Below are 12,037 nucleotides of genomic sequence, written 5' to 3'. Positions count from 1 at the left end.
TGTTTCTGTTTATTTTTGAGATGCGCTCCAATTCACAGTCCATGAAAGCGCGCCCTGATTGTTTTATTTTATTTTACAAAAGCACAAAGTTTTCTTGTTATTGTGAGTTTACACAAATAAAAGTAGTTGCGACTGATGCATTATTCTTTTCTGTATGGCCAGAAATTGAGTATTTTAAGTTATTTCCACTGTTTATAGGAAAATGCAAGTAATCGCGTCGGCACCTCCATGTCATGCAGTGCGTGCTCCACACTCCACTCAGACACTTGGATATGCGCCTAATAATAGCGAACATTTATCCATGTTAAGGTTAGAGCGAGCGGCCATGCCAGACGGATAAGTCCTTTTCATGTTTAACAAATCAAATCATGCATTTGCTAATTACCGCGAGTAAGCGCTGCTCCAGTTTGAAAAAGGCTGCTGAGGCGAGACGGTAAAAGCATAAACAGGTAACGAGAGAGGGGCCCCAATAAGAGGGATGCGGAGATGTTGCTGCGTCTTTATATTAACATTCCTGATTGTTTGAATGATCAGCCCTCGGGGGCCCCCTTAAAATGCGGGGCCCCAGGCAATTGCCTGGCTTGCCTGCCCTATTGCGACGCCTCTGCATGCGTGTCAAACTGATGGAGCGCGACAGAGCAATAATTCTGACTAAAATATACATTTTGCTACATTAAATATGCCTTTTATTGGCTGCTAGGAATACAATACTACATTTGTATTTTGATGAGAACAGAAAATGGGACTGTTGTAATGTAAATATAATAAAATATGATAAATATAATAAATATAATAAAATAAGAGTAATAAAATTACTATTTCCAAATAAGTAAATGTGTGCGTTTAGTCTGTGCTTTTGTTTTTCTGAGTTACGGTGGGGCAAGTTTAAGAATGTAATGTTTTAACCCTGTCGCATTTAAATTTTAGCATTGCCTAGTCACATTCACTATATTTGGTTTCATAGGTTTTAATTTTTTACATTGTTTTGAGGACATCATTGTGTAGGATGAAATAACTTTTTTTTATAATAATAATAATAATAATAATATGTGCTGTATAAATCTATATTTTTTTAAATCCGATTAATAAGACATTTTTGACAGATTAGTCAAAACTATGATTAGTTGCAGCCCTAGTTACGACTCACTGATCCTGGGTCTCTTGGTTTTTTTAAGATGGGTTTAATTTAACTAAAGCTCTATTTTCTATTTCTTTATTCTATTTCTGTTACTTGTTTCTTTTCCCTGTTGTAATAAATAAAACTCCTTATGCTGGTTTACACTCTGCAGTGCAATGACTTTCACACGTCGACCTCTACCGCACCGTAAAATATGTTAGTTATTGTTCTGAGCAGGCTCGTTGAAAGGACTAGATGTTACAATCCCTAATGTTTGCACCACTTCTAATTCAGGAGTTCTTGAAGGATGGCTGCTATAAGGCTTTACCAGCGGGACACATCGTCATTTGTGTACCGCAGCATCACAGGGTGTTTCAGCCCAGGTGGTGTCGCTCCTCCTCAGCCACAGCCAATGGCTCGTCCTCTCGGCGGTTGTTGTAATCTCCGGAGGGAAAATGAGCTTCTGATCTAGGTCGACTCGCATCTGCCAGTCTCTGGCTGCATTCAGTGGGGTCAGATCAGGGTTTGAGGGGCTAGCCCTCAGCTTGTCCCCCTCTCGAACGAACGATGGTGGGTGTCGGCGCACATCCTGGATAAAGCATAAAAAAAGCATACATTTTTTTTTTAAGCATACAAAAATTCTTTCGTTTATAGATGCATTTCATGTGTCTATCTCCACCTATTTAAGATATTGTTTTGATTTTTCCTAATTTTAAAAAAGAAACAAAACAAACACATAACGCTACTTTACATGCATCCTGCATGATAGCAGTGCTGATCAAACCACTCAGGAGGAGCGTATTCAAGAGTACCTGAGAGACCCAAGAAGAGCAGAAACATCCACTGAAAAGGTTCCAGTCCAAACAAATTCTCCTTGTTTGATCATCAAAAGTTCACAAACATCCACAGAGCGTTTCCTGCTGTAACGCAAAACTAACCTGCATAGTATGTGTAGGCCGGGTCCTTTAGCAGGTCTCCACAACCAAAGTCCAGCAGCTTGATGTGATGGGATGCTGTGGAAATCAGCAGGTTCTCTGGCTTGACGTCCCGGTGCAGGACTCCGCGGCTCTCGCAGTGTTTCAGCGCGGTGATCAGCTGCACCAGCACTTTCTTGGCCAAGCTCTCATCCACACAGCCGTTCTCCTTGCAGAAACTCTGCAGATCTTGGCAGGGAACTGGCCGTTCCAGGATCATGCTGTAGCGACTGCGACGGTCAAACCACTCCACAAGCTGCAGGATGTTGGGGCAGGCAGGAGCTGAATTGACCCGGGTCATCAATGCCACCTCCAGCGGCAGCAGACCCTGACCTTCCTGCAGGGACAAATGCTCCATTATATCCAGGGCTGAACGAAACGGTTGAAACAGAACAACAGATTCACACGGGAACTTACAACTTTCAGCCTCTCTTGAGTCCTGTCTTTAGAGACGTACTTGATGGCAACCTGTAGATGGATAAACCACAGTAAATCACACCTGCCTAATTGAGACAGATGACATTGACTGATATCAACATTTCTAAAGGCTGTCAGAACAAAGGAGGGAAGAAAATGTCTTACTGGCCATCTGTCAGACCTGCGGATCCCAGCATACACAGAGCTGAATCCTCCTTGTCCCAGCAATGGGCCCTTCGCATATGCTTCTGTAACATACAGTTTACGATCACAAGAAATGTCTTTTAAGAGAACACATGTTGCAGTATCTAATGAAAAATCATTAAATAATTGAGCCATAACTTTTAAATATAAGCTTATTCTGACCTTTGCAAGAGCGTTTAGCAGGTCTTTTCAATGAAGTGGACGGACGTCCATCATCTTGGCTCCTCTGGCTGCCGCTCTTCCTCTTCCTGTCAGCCTGACCTGTGGAAACAGAAAACTCAGAAGAAAGAGGTGCTAAATATCCAGGAAGCTCCTGGCTCAGTGTCTGCGTCGGGTCTGGCAGCGGATCCTGATCGCGATCATCAGAGCCGAATCTCTCCTGACCAGCCGTCTGAGTGGAAGCAGCTCTGCTGGATCTGGAGCGGCCTGAGGTTGGAATATTTCAGACATCAAAAAAAAAAAATGTTTATCAGTAATTAATGTCAGCAGTCACATCAAATTATTACTTTATTATTTTCAACTTTCTATTTTCAATGACAAATCATTTATTAACGGAGACATAACTTTTTTTTTTTTATAAAAGCTTATTCTGACCTTTGCGAGAGCGTTTAGCAGGTCTTTTAAATGAAGTGGATGGACGTCCATCATCTTGGCTCCTCTGGCTGCCGCTCTGCCTCTTTCTGTCAGCCTGACCTGTGGAAACAGAATCAGAAAACTCAGAAGAGAGAGGTGCTAAATATCCAGGAAGCTCCTGGCTCAGTGTCTGTGTCGGGTCTGGCAGCGGATCCTGATCGCGATCATCAGAACCGAGTCTCTCCTGACCAGCCGTCTGAGTGGAAGCAGCTCTGCTGGATCTGGAGCGGCCTGAGGCTGGAATATTTCAGACATCACATAGTAATGTTTTAATAATAATAAACAATTATATATATATATTACTTTCTACTGGGTCTTGAATTGCAAATTGAGCTAGAATCATAGCAAGAAATAAAACACGTTTCAATTTTAGACAATAAACAAATGAACAATTAAAACACTGACCTCTTTCACCCATGTGAGCCATCGCAATCCTCCTCCAACCTGCAATAAAAACAATACCCAATACAATATAAAAAAGAATAAAATACAACTCTCAAAGTAAAAAAAATAAAAACACCAAACTCCTAAAATAAGAAAGGAACAATAAAATGAAAGTGTCCTCAGAAATAATCTGAACTCTTTCAAAAAGAAATCTCTGTGGAAAGAAAATATCTTCGAGCTCCTTCGAGAATAAAAGTCTCTCAGAAATCCTCAAAATAGCTTCGAAATCACAATCCGCATAGAAAATACTCTGCCAAAGTCTCTGATTTCTCTCAACCAACAGATAGTTAAAATAAGATAAATGTAACAATGCCCATGATCGCAGACAGACAGACATGGAAAAATTGCGCCACATTCAGCGTGTTAAGAATTATCTACATGCATTTTGTATAGATTTTTAGTTTTTACCCTCAGATGAAGTTATCGTAGTTGTTTAAATTAAGGTGGACCATCTCAGGCCTAGGTGTAAAGAGCATGCAAAATGGCCATTTTACCCCTTTTGATAGGCTAATTATGCAATTAATTTACGTTAACTGTCTCTTTCTCTGTAATTTCTCAACTGAGAATAATGGTCATTAATAATCACTATTATAATTTTGAGCAAAATAATCGTGATTATCAGTTTCATTATTATCATGCAGTCCTAACCCACTCCACCCATTCTCCCTCCCCGCTAAAAACAGGTTTCTCCCTCTTTCCAAGTTAATATTTAAACCACCATAACATTTCTAAATAATACAAAACATTTTTATTATTGTGATCATCATAAAGTTAAAATGTACTGCATTTCTAGTCATTATGCATAATTGTAACCGTATCTTATGCATTTACAAAAACACCTTTAATTTATGCTTTATTTTATATGCTTTATTTTTTATATGTGTGCTTTCTGTCTTTTATGTACTAGGGGCTATGCTGAAATCTCTTTCTTAGTGTTTTTTCATATGTACGTTGAATGTTGCAGTTTTATAAACTTAAATATTGAGCTATCTATAGCCTAATTTTTTTTAATATATATATATATATATATATATATATATATATATATATATATAATTTATATATATATATAATTTATGTACAAACTTAAATATTGAAATTGTCGTATCATGTGCTTTCTCTTCCTTCATAAAATTGTTATGAGAGTTTTTTACTCCAGTGGGGCCAATTTTCATGATCTTGCCTAGGGCCCCACAACCCCACGGGCCGGCACTGCTCCTACCCCATCTTATATTAAGAAAGTTACAAATTAGATGGCCTCACCGACATGACAAAAAATAACAACACCAAAAAATAACAAAATAACCCAGACCAGATGTAATCTACTTTCAATTTTAACAATTTTCTTTTTTTAATTTATTTTTATTTATTTTTTTTATTATCAATTCTGCTTACACAACACTAAACAAACAAAAACAACAATGATGCAATAATGACAACTCTGGCAACGAAAACAACGACGAGACCATCATTGTTGTTATAGTTTTAACAATTTTCACATTCATCTTTGTACAAATTAAGTATCTTCTGTTTATACTTATATTTAAATTGAAGAATATTTTTACAACATTTTAGATCATTTTCTAGAAAATTCCATCTTTTCACACCAGAAACTGAAACACACATTTGTTTGAGGGTATTTCCAGCAAAAGGTTGTTTAAAGTCATTATTTCTTCTGCTTGTCTCACTATTTACAGTAAAAAGGGGTTGCAGTCCATGCAGTAACAAGCAGTGTTTTGTTTTATGAACAACTAATAAAGTTTGTAAAGCAACCAAGTCCTTCAATTTGAGTAGTCCGGACCTCAGAAACAGTCCTGTAGTATGTTCTCTTGGAGCAACTCCATTAATTATTCTTATAGCCCTTTTTTGCAAAATAAATAAGGGCATTAAATTAGTGAAATAAGAATTACCCCATACCTCCAAACAATACATCAAATATGGCAAAATAACGGAACAATATATAGGATTCTCATTGCCTTATAATTTAACAAACTTTACTTTACTCAAAACGGCAATGTTTTTACAAATTTTATTTCTTACATAAGCTATGTGTGACTTCCATTTAAATTTTTCATCAATGAGTACTCCTAAAAACCTAAATTCTGACAATTCTCTCAATAGTTATTCCATTTAAATTCAAACGAACATTATCAAGGCATTTTTGATTTGTAAACATAAATTTTGTTTTACTTAAGTTTAACGACAGTTTATTTTTATTAAACCATTTCTGAAGTAGGACCAATTCTTGTTCAATAGTTTTCATTAATATTTTTAAGTTCTTCCCCGATACAAAAAAATTTGTATCATCCGCAAAAAGAACAAAACGTAAAATCTTTGATTCATCACAGAGATCATTAATATATAAAGTAAATAATTTAGGCCCCAGCACAGAGCCTTGAGGGACTCCACACTGTATTGTTTCCAACTTAGACTCATGGCCTATATACTCTACATATTGTTGTCTATTGTCTATAAGTAACTAATAATCCAGTTTAATACTACACCTCTAATTCCATATGTCTGTAATTTAGATACCAATATACCATGATCAAGAGTGTTGAAGGCCTTTTTAAGGTCAATAAAAACACCAACTGTGTGATTTTTATTCTCCAATTCTGTAATGTCCTCTGATTTTCATCAACGCCATAGCTGTTGAGCGGGTGCTTCGAAACCCAAACTGATTATCATGTATCAAAGAATGTTTTTCAAGAAAATAATCCAATTTTTTAACAAAAAGCTTCTCCAGAATTTGTGAAAATTGAGAAAGCAAAGATATAGGCCTATAATTTGTGAGACTATGCCTATCTGTTGTGTGCCGGAGAAAGCAGGCGGAAGCGAGGATCTATTAGCAGGGTTTTAATGAAGAAACACGTAGTACAAATAATAAAGAACATGAAGGACAAAGAAACAAAACCATGAGAAGGACCGAACCAGAAGCACCCATACATGTACAACAACTGACAAGGTAACCAGTGAAACACAAGGGCTATAAATACACAGAGACAAACAAGCTTAACTAAGTAACAAGGGGGCGTGGTTAATAAGAAACAACTGGGCAGACTAATAAACAAGAAAGACTACAAAGGACTACAAAACATGACACAGAACAGGAAATAACAAAAGTGCACACCAGACAAGGGAAACACAGGACAGGAATCATGACATAGCCCCCCCATTTATGGAGCGAATTACAGACGCTCCTCAGGAAATAGTTCAGGAGGGTAGTGGAGCGGAGGCGGACCCGGGGGGCGGGATGGAGGGCCAGGCCCGTGGAGCGGAAGAGGGCCTGGAGACTGCAGTAGTACGGGAGGCCAGGGCGGAGAAGGTAGTGCAGGCGACTAGGGCGGAGCAGGCCCTTCAGGCGGAGACGACCCTTCAGGCAGCCAGGGCGGAAACGACCCTTCAGGCGGAGATGACCCCCAGTGCGGAGACGACCCTTCAGGCGGAGACAACCCTTCAGGCGGCCAGGGCGGAGACGACCCTTCGGGCGGCCATGGCGGAACTGGCTGAAGAGGCAACCATGGTGGCGCGGCCTCCATGGTCCAATCGCGGGACCTACTGCCCCCCCCCCCCCCCAAAAAAATTTCTTGGGTACAGCTACGGAGTCATAGGCTGGAGCAGGCACCGGCTCAGGAACAGACACTGGCTCAAGAACAGACAACGGCTCAAGAACAAGCACGTCGGCGGCCATCTCTGGTGAGGGCTGAGGTTCTGGCATGCCGGCGGCCATCTCTGGTGAGGACTGAGGTTCTGGGATGGAGACAGGCTCAGGACTGGGCAAAACCAGTGGCGGAAAAGTCTCTGTGCTGGACGGGACCAGCGGCGAAGGAAGCTCTGGACTGGACGGGACCAGCAGCGAAGGAAGCTCTGGACTGGACGGGACCAGCGGCGAAGGAAGCTCTGGACTGGACGGAACCAGCGGCAAAGGAGACTCTGGATGGGACCAGCGGCAAAGGAGGCTCTGGACTGGACAGGACCAGCGGCGAAGAGGGCTTTGAGCTGGGCAGGACCAGCGGCGAAGAGGGCTTTGAGCTTTGAGCTGGGCAGGACCAGCGGCGAAGAGGGCTTTGAGCTGGGCAGGACCATCACAGACTCTGGCTCAGCGGCGGCAGCCATCTTGTCCAGAGACACTGGCTCGGCGGTGGACATCTTGTCCGGAGACATTGGCTCGGTGGTGGCAGGCATCTTGTCCGGAGACACTGGCTCGGCGGTGGCGGCCATCTTGTCCAGAGACACTGGCTCGGCGGCCATCTTGTCCGGAGACATTGGCTCGGTGGCCGCGGATCGGCAGAAGCGACGTGAACAGTCTCTGGATCGGCAGAAGCGATCACCTCCTTCTCCACCTCTCCTACAGTGAAGGAGGATCCACAAAACAGCAGGACAAAATCAAGATACTGTGCCAGGGTCCAGTTGGGGTCTTCCTCCGGTAGATTCAGGCTAATGTCCAGTTCCAGTCCACTCCAGAAACAGTCCTTAAGCATTGCATCGTCACCAGGAACGAGGTGACTGTAAAAAAGGAACTCTTCCACGTAATTCTCAATGTTGTGATCATGTTGATAAATTGAACAAAGTCTGCTCAGTGGGTACCGGTTACTACCTGCTAGATCCATAATGTAGGTCAGTTGTTCTGTTGTGTGCCGGAGAAAGCAGGCGGAAGCGAGGATCTATTAGCAGGGTTTTAATGAAGAATCACGTAGTACAAATAATAAAGACCACGAAGGACAAAGAAACAAAACCACGAGAAGGACCGAACCAGAAGCACCCATACATGTACAACAACTGACAAGGTAACCAGTGAAACACAAGGGCTATAAATACACAGAGACAAACAAGCTTAACTAAGTAACAAGGGGGCATGGTTAATAAGAAAAACCTGGGGAGACTAATAAACAAGAAAGACTACAAAGGACTACAAAACATGGCACAGAACAGGGAGTAACAAAAGTGCACACTAGACAAGGGAAACACAGGACAGGAATCATGACACTATCACCAGATTTAAAAAGGGGAAAAATTTTTGCCACCTTCATGGGCATGTAGCCCCACTAGACTTTTATGGAAAAATTTCGTTTGGTCCCCGGGGGCCACTCCCCCCCCGCGCTGGGCCCCCCCAAACCCAAAAAATGCAGTTTTTCCTAAATAACTACCTGAACCGTGGCACCGAGGATGAAGAAATTTTTATGGTATGTTGGTCTTAAGGGCCCACATCAACCTAGCCCATAATGGATTGTCAAAGTTTTTTTGTTTTTTTTTCCCGTCATCTACTGAATTTTTTCGTCAACGATACCAGGGACACCGAAACACCGGGGAACATGAAATTTGGTGGGCATGTAGCCCCACTAGACTTTTACGGAAAAATTTCGTTTGGTCCCCGGGGGCCACTCCCCCCCCGCGCTGGGCCCCCCCAAACCCAAAAAATGCAGTTTTTCCTAAATAACTACCTGAACCGTGGCACCGAGGATGAAGAAATTTTTATGGTATGTTGCTCTTAAGGGCCCACATCAACCTAGCCCATAATCACTCATTTGTGATTTGCGCCCCTCCCATAAAAAATGAAAATGCAATATTATTCTGCTTTAATCGCCCCTATCTTCAGTTGAGATGTTCAGAACTGCACCACATTTCATGTGTATGATTAACTTGACATCCTCTGGGGGTATGCTAAGTTTCGTAGAATTTCATCCATGGGGGGGTATAAAATAAATTCATTTATGTGCACATTTAGTGACTGTACACTCATCGGCCTGTAGATGGTGGTGTTGAGCGAAGGGTTGCTGGTTTAGGATGATACTGTCACTAAGGTTGCCAACTGTCCCGAATTAGGCGGGACGTCCCGCATTTTGGGCCTAATTTATTTGTCCCTTGCGTGACCTCCCGTGTCCCGTTTTTTGACAAGCTGATAAACCACTGACTGATACAACAGCAACAGCAGCAGTGCTGACCACGACACTTGAGAATGATCACCGACACCTGTCATCATCCAATCACAGCTTTTTTTAATCACTGTTTTGAGACAAATCATTGTTTGATTTGAGAACATCCTCTGCCGTCTGGTCGCTTCCGCTTCAAGCCGGACTCGTCTCGCGCTAACGGTAGCCTAATTTCCTTTCACTGTCCACGTTTTGATTTCGGCTAATCAATTTTGGCGAATGCAAACAACGTGATTATTGTTCATGAGTCTAACATCCAGCCACGCAAGAAAACATGTAATCTACCTGAGGAAATAATATGCTCAAAAAACATTTCTGATTATTATTAATGTTTTAAAGCTTTTAGAAAGTACATAGAAAGCTTTTGTAACATTATCTTAACTGTCACTTTTGATTAATGTAATGCATCCTTGCTGAATAAAAGTAGGCAATTACTTACTTTATTTTTTTTCCCAAAAAATAATCTTACTAACCCCAAACTTTTGAACTGTAAGCCTAGTGTATAATGTTAAAAAAGCTTTCTATTTTAGATAAATGCTGTTATTTTGAACTATGGTTTGTTTGTAATGTGAATTTTTTCATGTATGACATTAAAATTATTTTTAGAATTAAATACATAAATAGGTTAAGCAATACAAATGTGTTTATGTCTGATAACCTTTTAAACACAAACTTAACTGCAGACACTGAAATGACGTACACTGTGTGATACAGTACAAATATTTTGAGTGTCCCTCATTTTCCTATAAATAACCACGATTGTCCCGCATTTTCCTTTTCTGAAGTTGGCAACCCTAACTGTCACACACACACATGCAGGAATACAAACAAACGCAAGCATGCACACACACTGACATCCACACGCACAGACACACACCCATACACACACACATACAAATCCACATGCACAGACACACACACAAACACACACGCGCACACACATGTACGCACGCATACATACACGCACAGACACACACACACACAGACACACACATACACAAACACACAGACAGACATGCACATACTACTACTTTTTTTAGGTATATACATAAACACGCAATACAGCCAAATTGCTCCACGTCATTTCTTTTTGTGGAAAGCCAGTGCAGGCCTGAGCGGCGGTCATATTTTGTACCGCCATGCGGTACATCTAGTTTTTATAGGCTTTATATTTTTTTTCTGCATTTACTGTCCGATTTTTTACATTATTTACATTATTTGTACTATAAACATTGTCCCAGTGTTCTTTCATAAGATCATCCCTAAATCTATTTAGTCTTTCCTCAGTTCTTAACCTAATAACTTTACTAGACATTTCTTTATTTGTTTTTACTTCACAGAAGTGAGTTACAAATATCAGTAAATGTTCAGTTGTATCATTTATCATTTACAAAAATGTTATCAATTAATGTGGCACAACTGGTTATTCGTCTAGGCCTAGTAATGGTACTGCTTGTATACATTAAATCTAGGAAATCTAAACTACTAGTATGATTAGACACATTCAAGAGATTTATATTGAAGTCCCCGCAAATTATAGACACTTTATTTTCATTCATCCCAACTAATAATTGCTCCAGCTTGTTATTAAATGCTGTAATGCTAGACCCTGGAGTTCTGCATGTGACAACAATATTCCTCTGTTTCTTCATTTCGATCTCAACAGTTAAACATTCCATTAAATCTTCTGTTGCTGTAGTGATACACTCACTTGTTTTGCATTTCAGATCACTACTAACATATAGAGCAACCCCGTTGTCCGCAATCCTCTGTTCGGCGTCATTCACCCTTGTTTTTAATTCTTTGAAGTTCAGTTTTATGTCGCTCACCTCCTTCCTCAGCACACCAAAGTTTTCAGCCGTTTCAGTTCGAAAGAATTTGGGTTCCTTCAGTATTTCTTAAGTATTATCGGCGCAACCAGCGCCCTTTCCCTCCAGGCAGGTTTGGTTTGCTGGCGCGATATCCAACAACTCGCCTCGTCTTTGATTTGGTTTTGGCATTATTAGGCGCTCTTTTTTTCTTTAAATAATAACTTGATGGTTCAAGTCGTAATACACTTTATCTGAGTCCACAAGCAGTAGTCAGTCTTTAAGGTTTAAGCTTTTGTTTGTCAGACGTTACACCCTGGCACCGGCTGTTCGGCCATCTTGGATTCCCCTGAATGATTAAATAATAAAGCTTATTATTATTAAATTGTTTAAACTAGTGCAAAATGCCCGTGCAAAATCAGTTTTTGTGTGTGTTTTTAGTAATTGTTGGTTTGGTGCCCGTGAAAGAGACTGTGAACGCACTGAATTCAGGGAGCAGGCTAGGTTACT

This window comes from Abramis brama, assembly GCF_963993115.1.
Source record: "Abramis brama genome assembly, chromosome: 17".
NCBI lineage: Eukaryota > Metazoa > Chordata > Actinopteri > Cypriniformes > Leuciscidae > Abramis > Abramis brama.
This window is presented reverse-complemented; position numbering follows the sequence as displayed.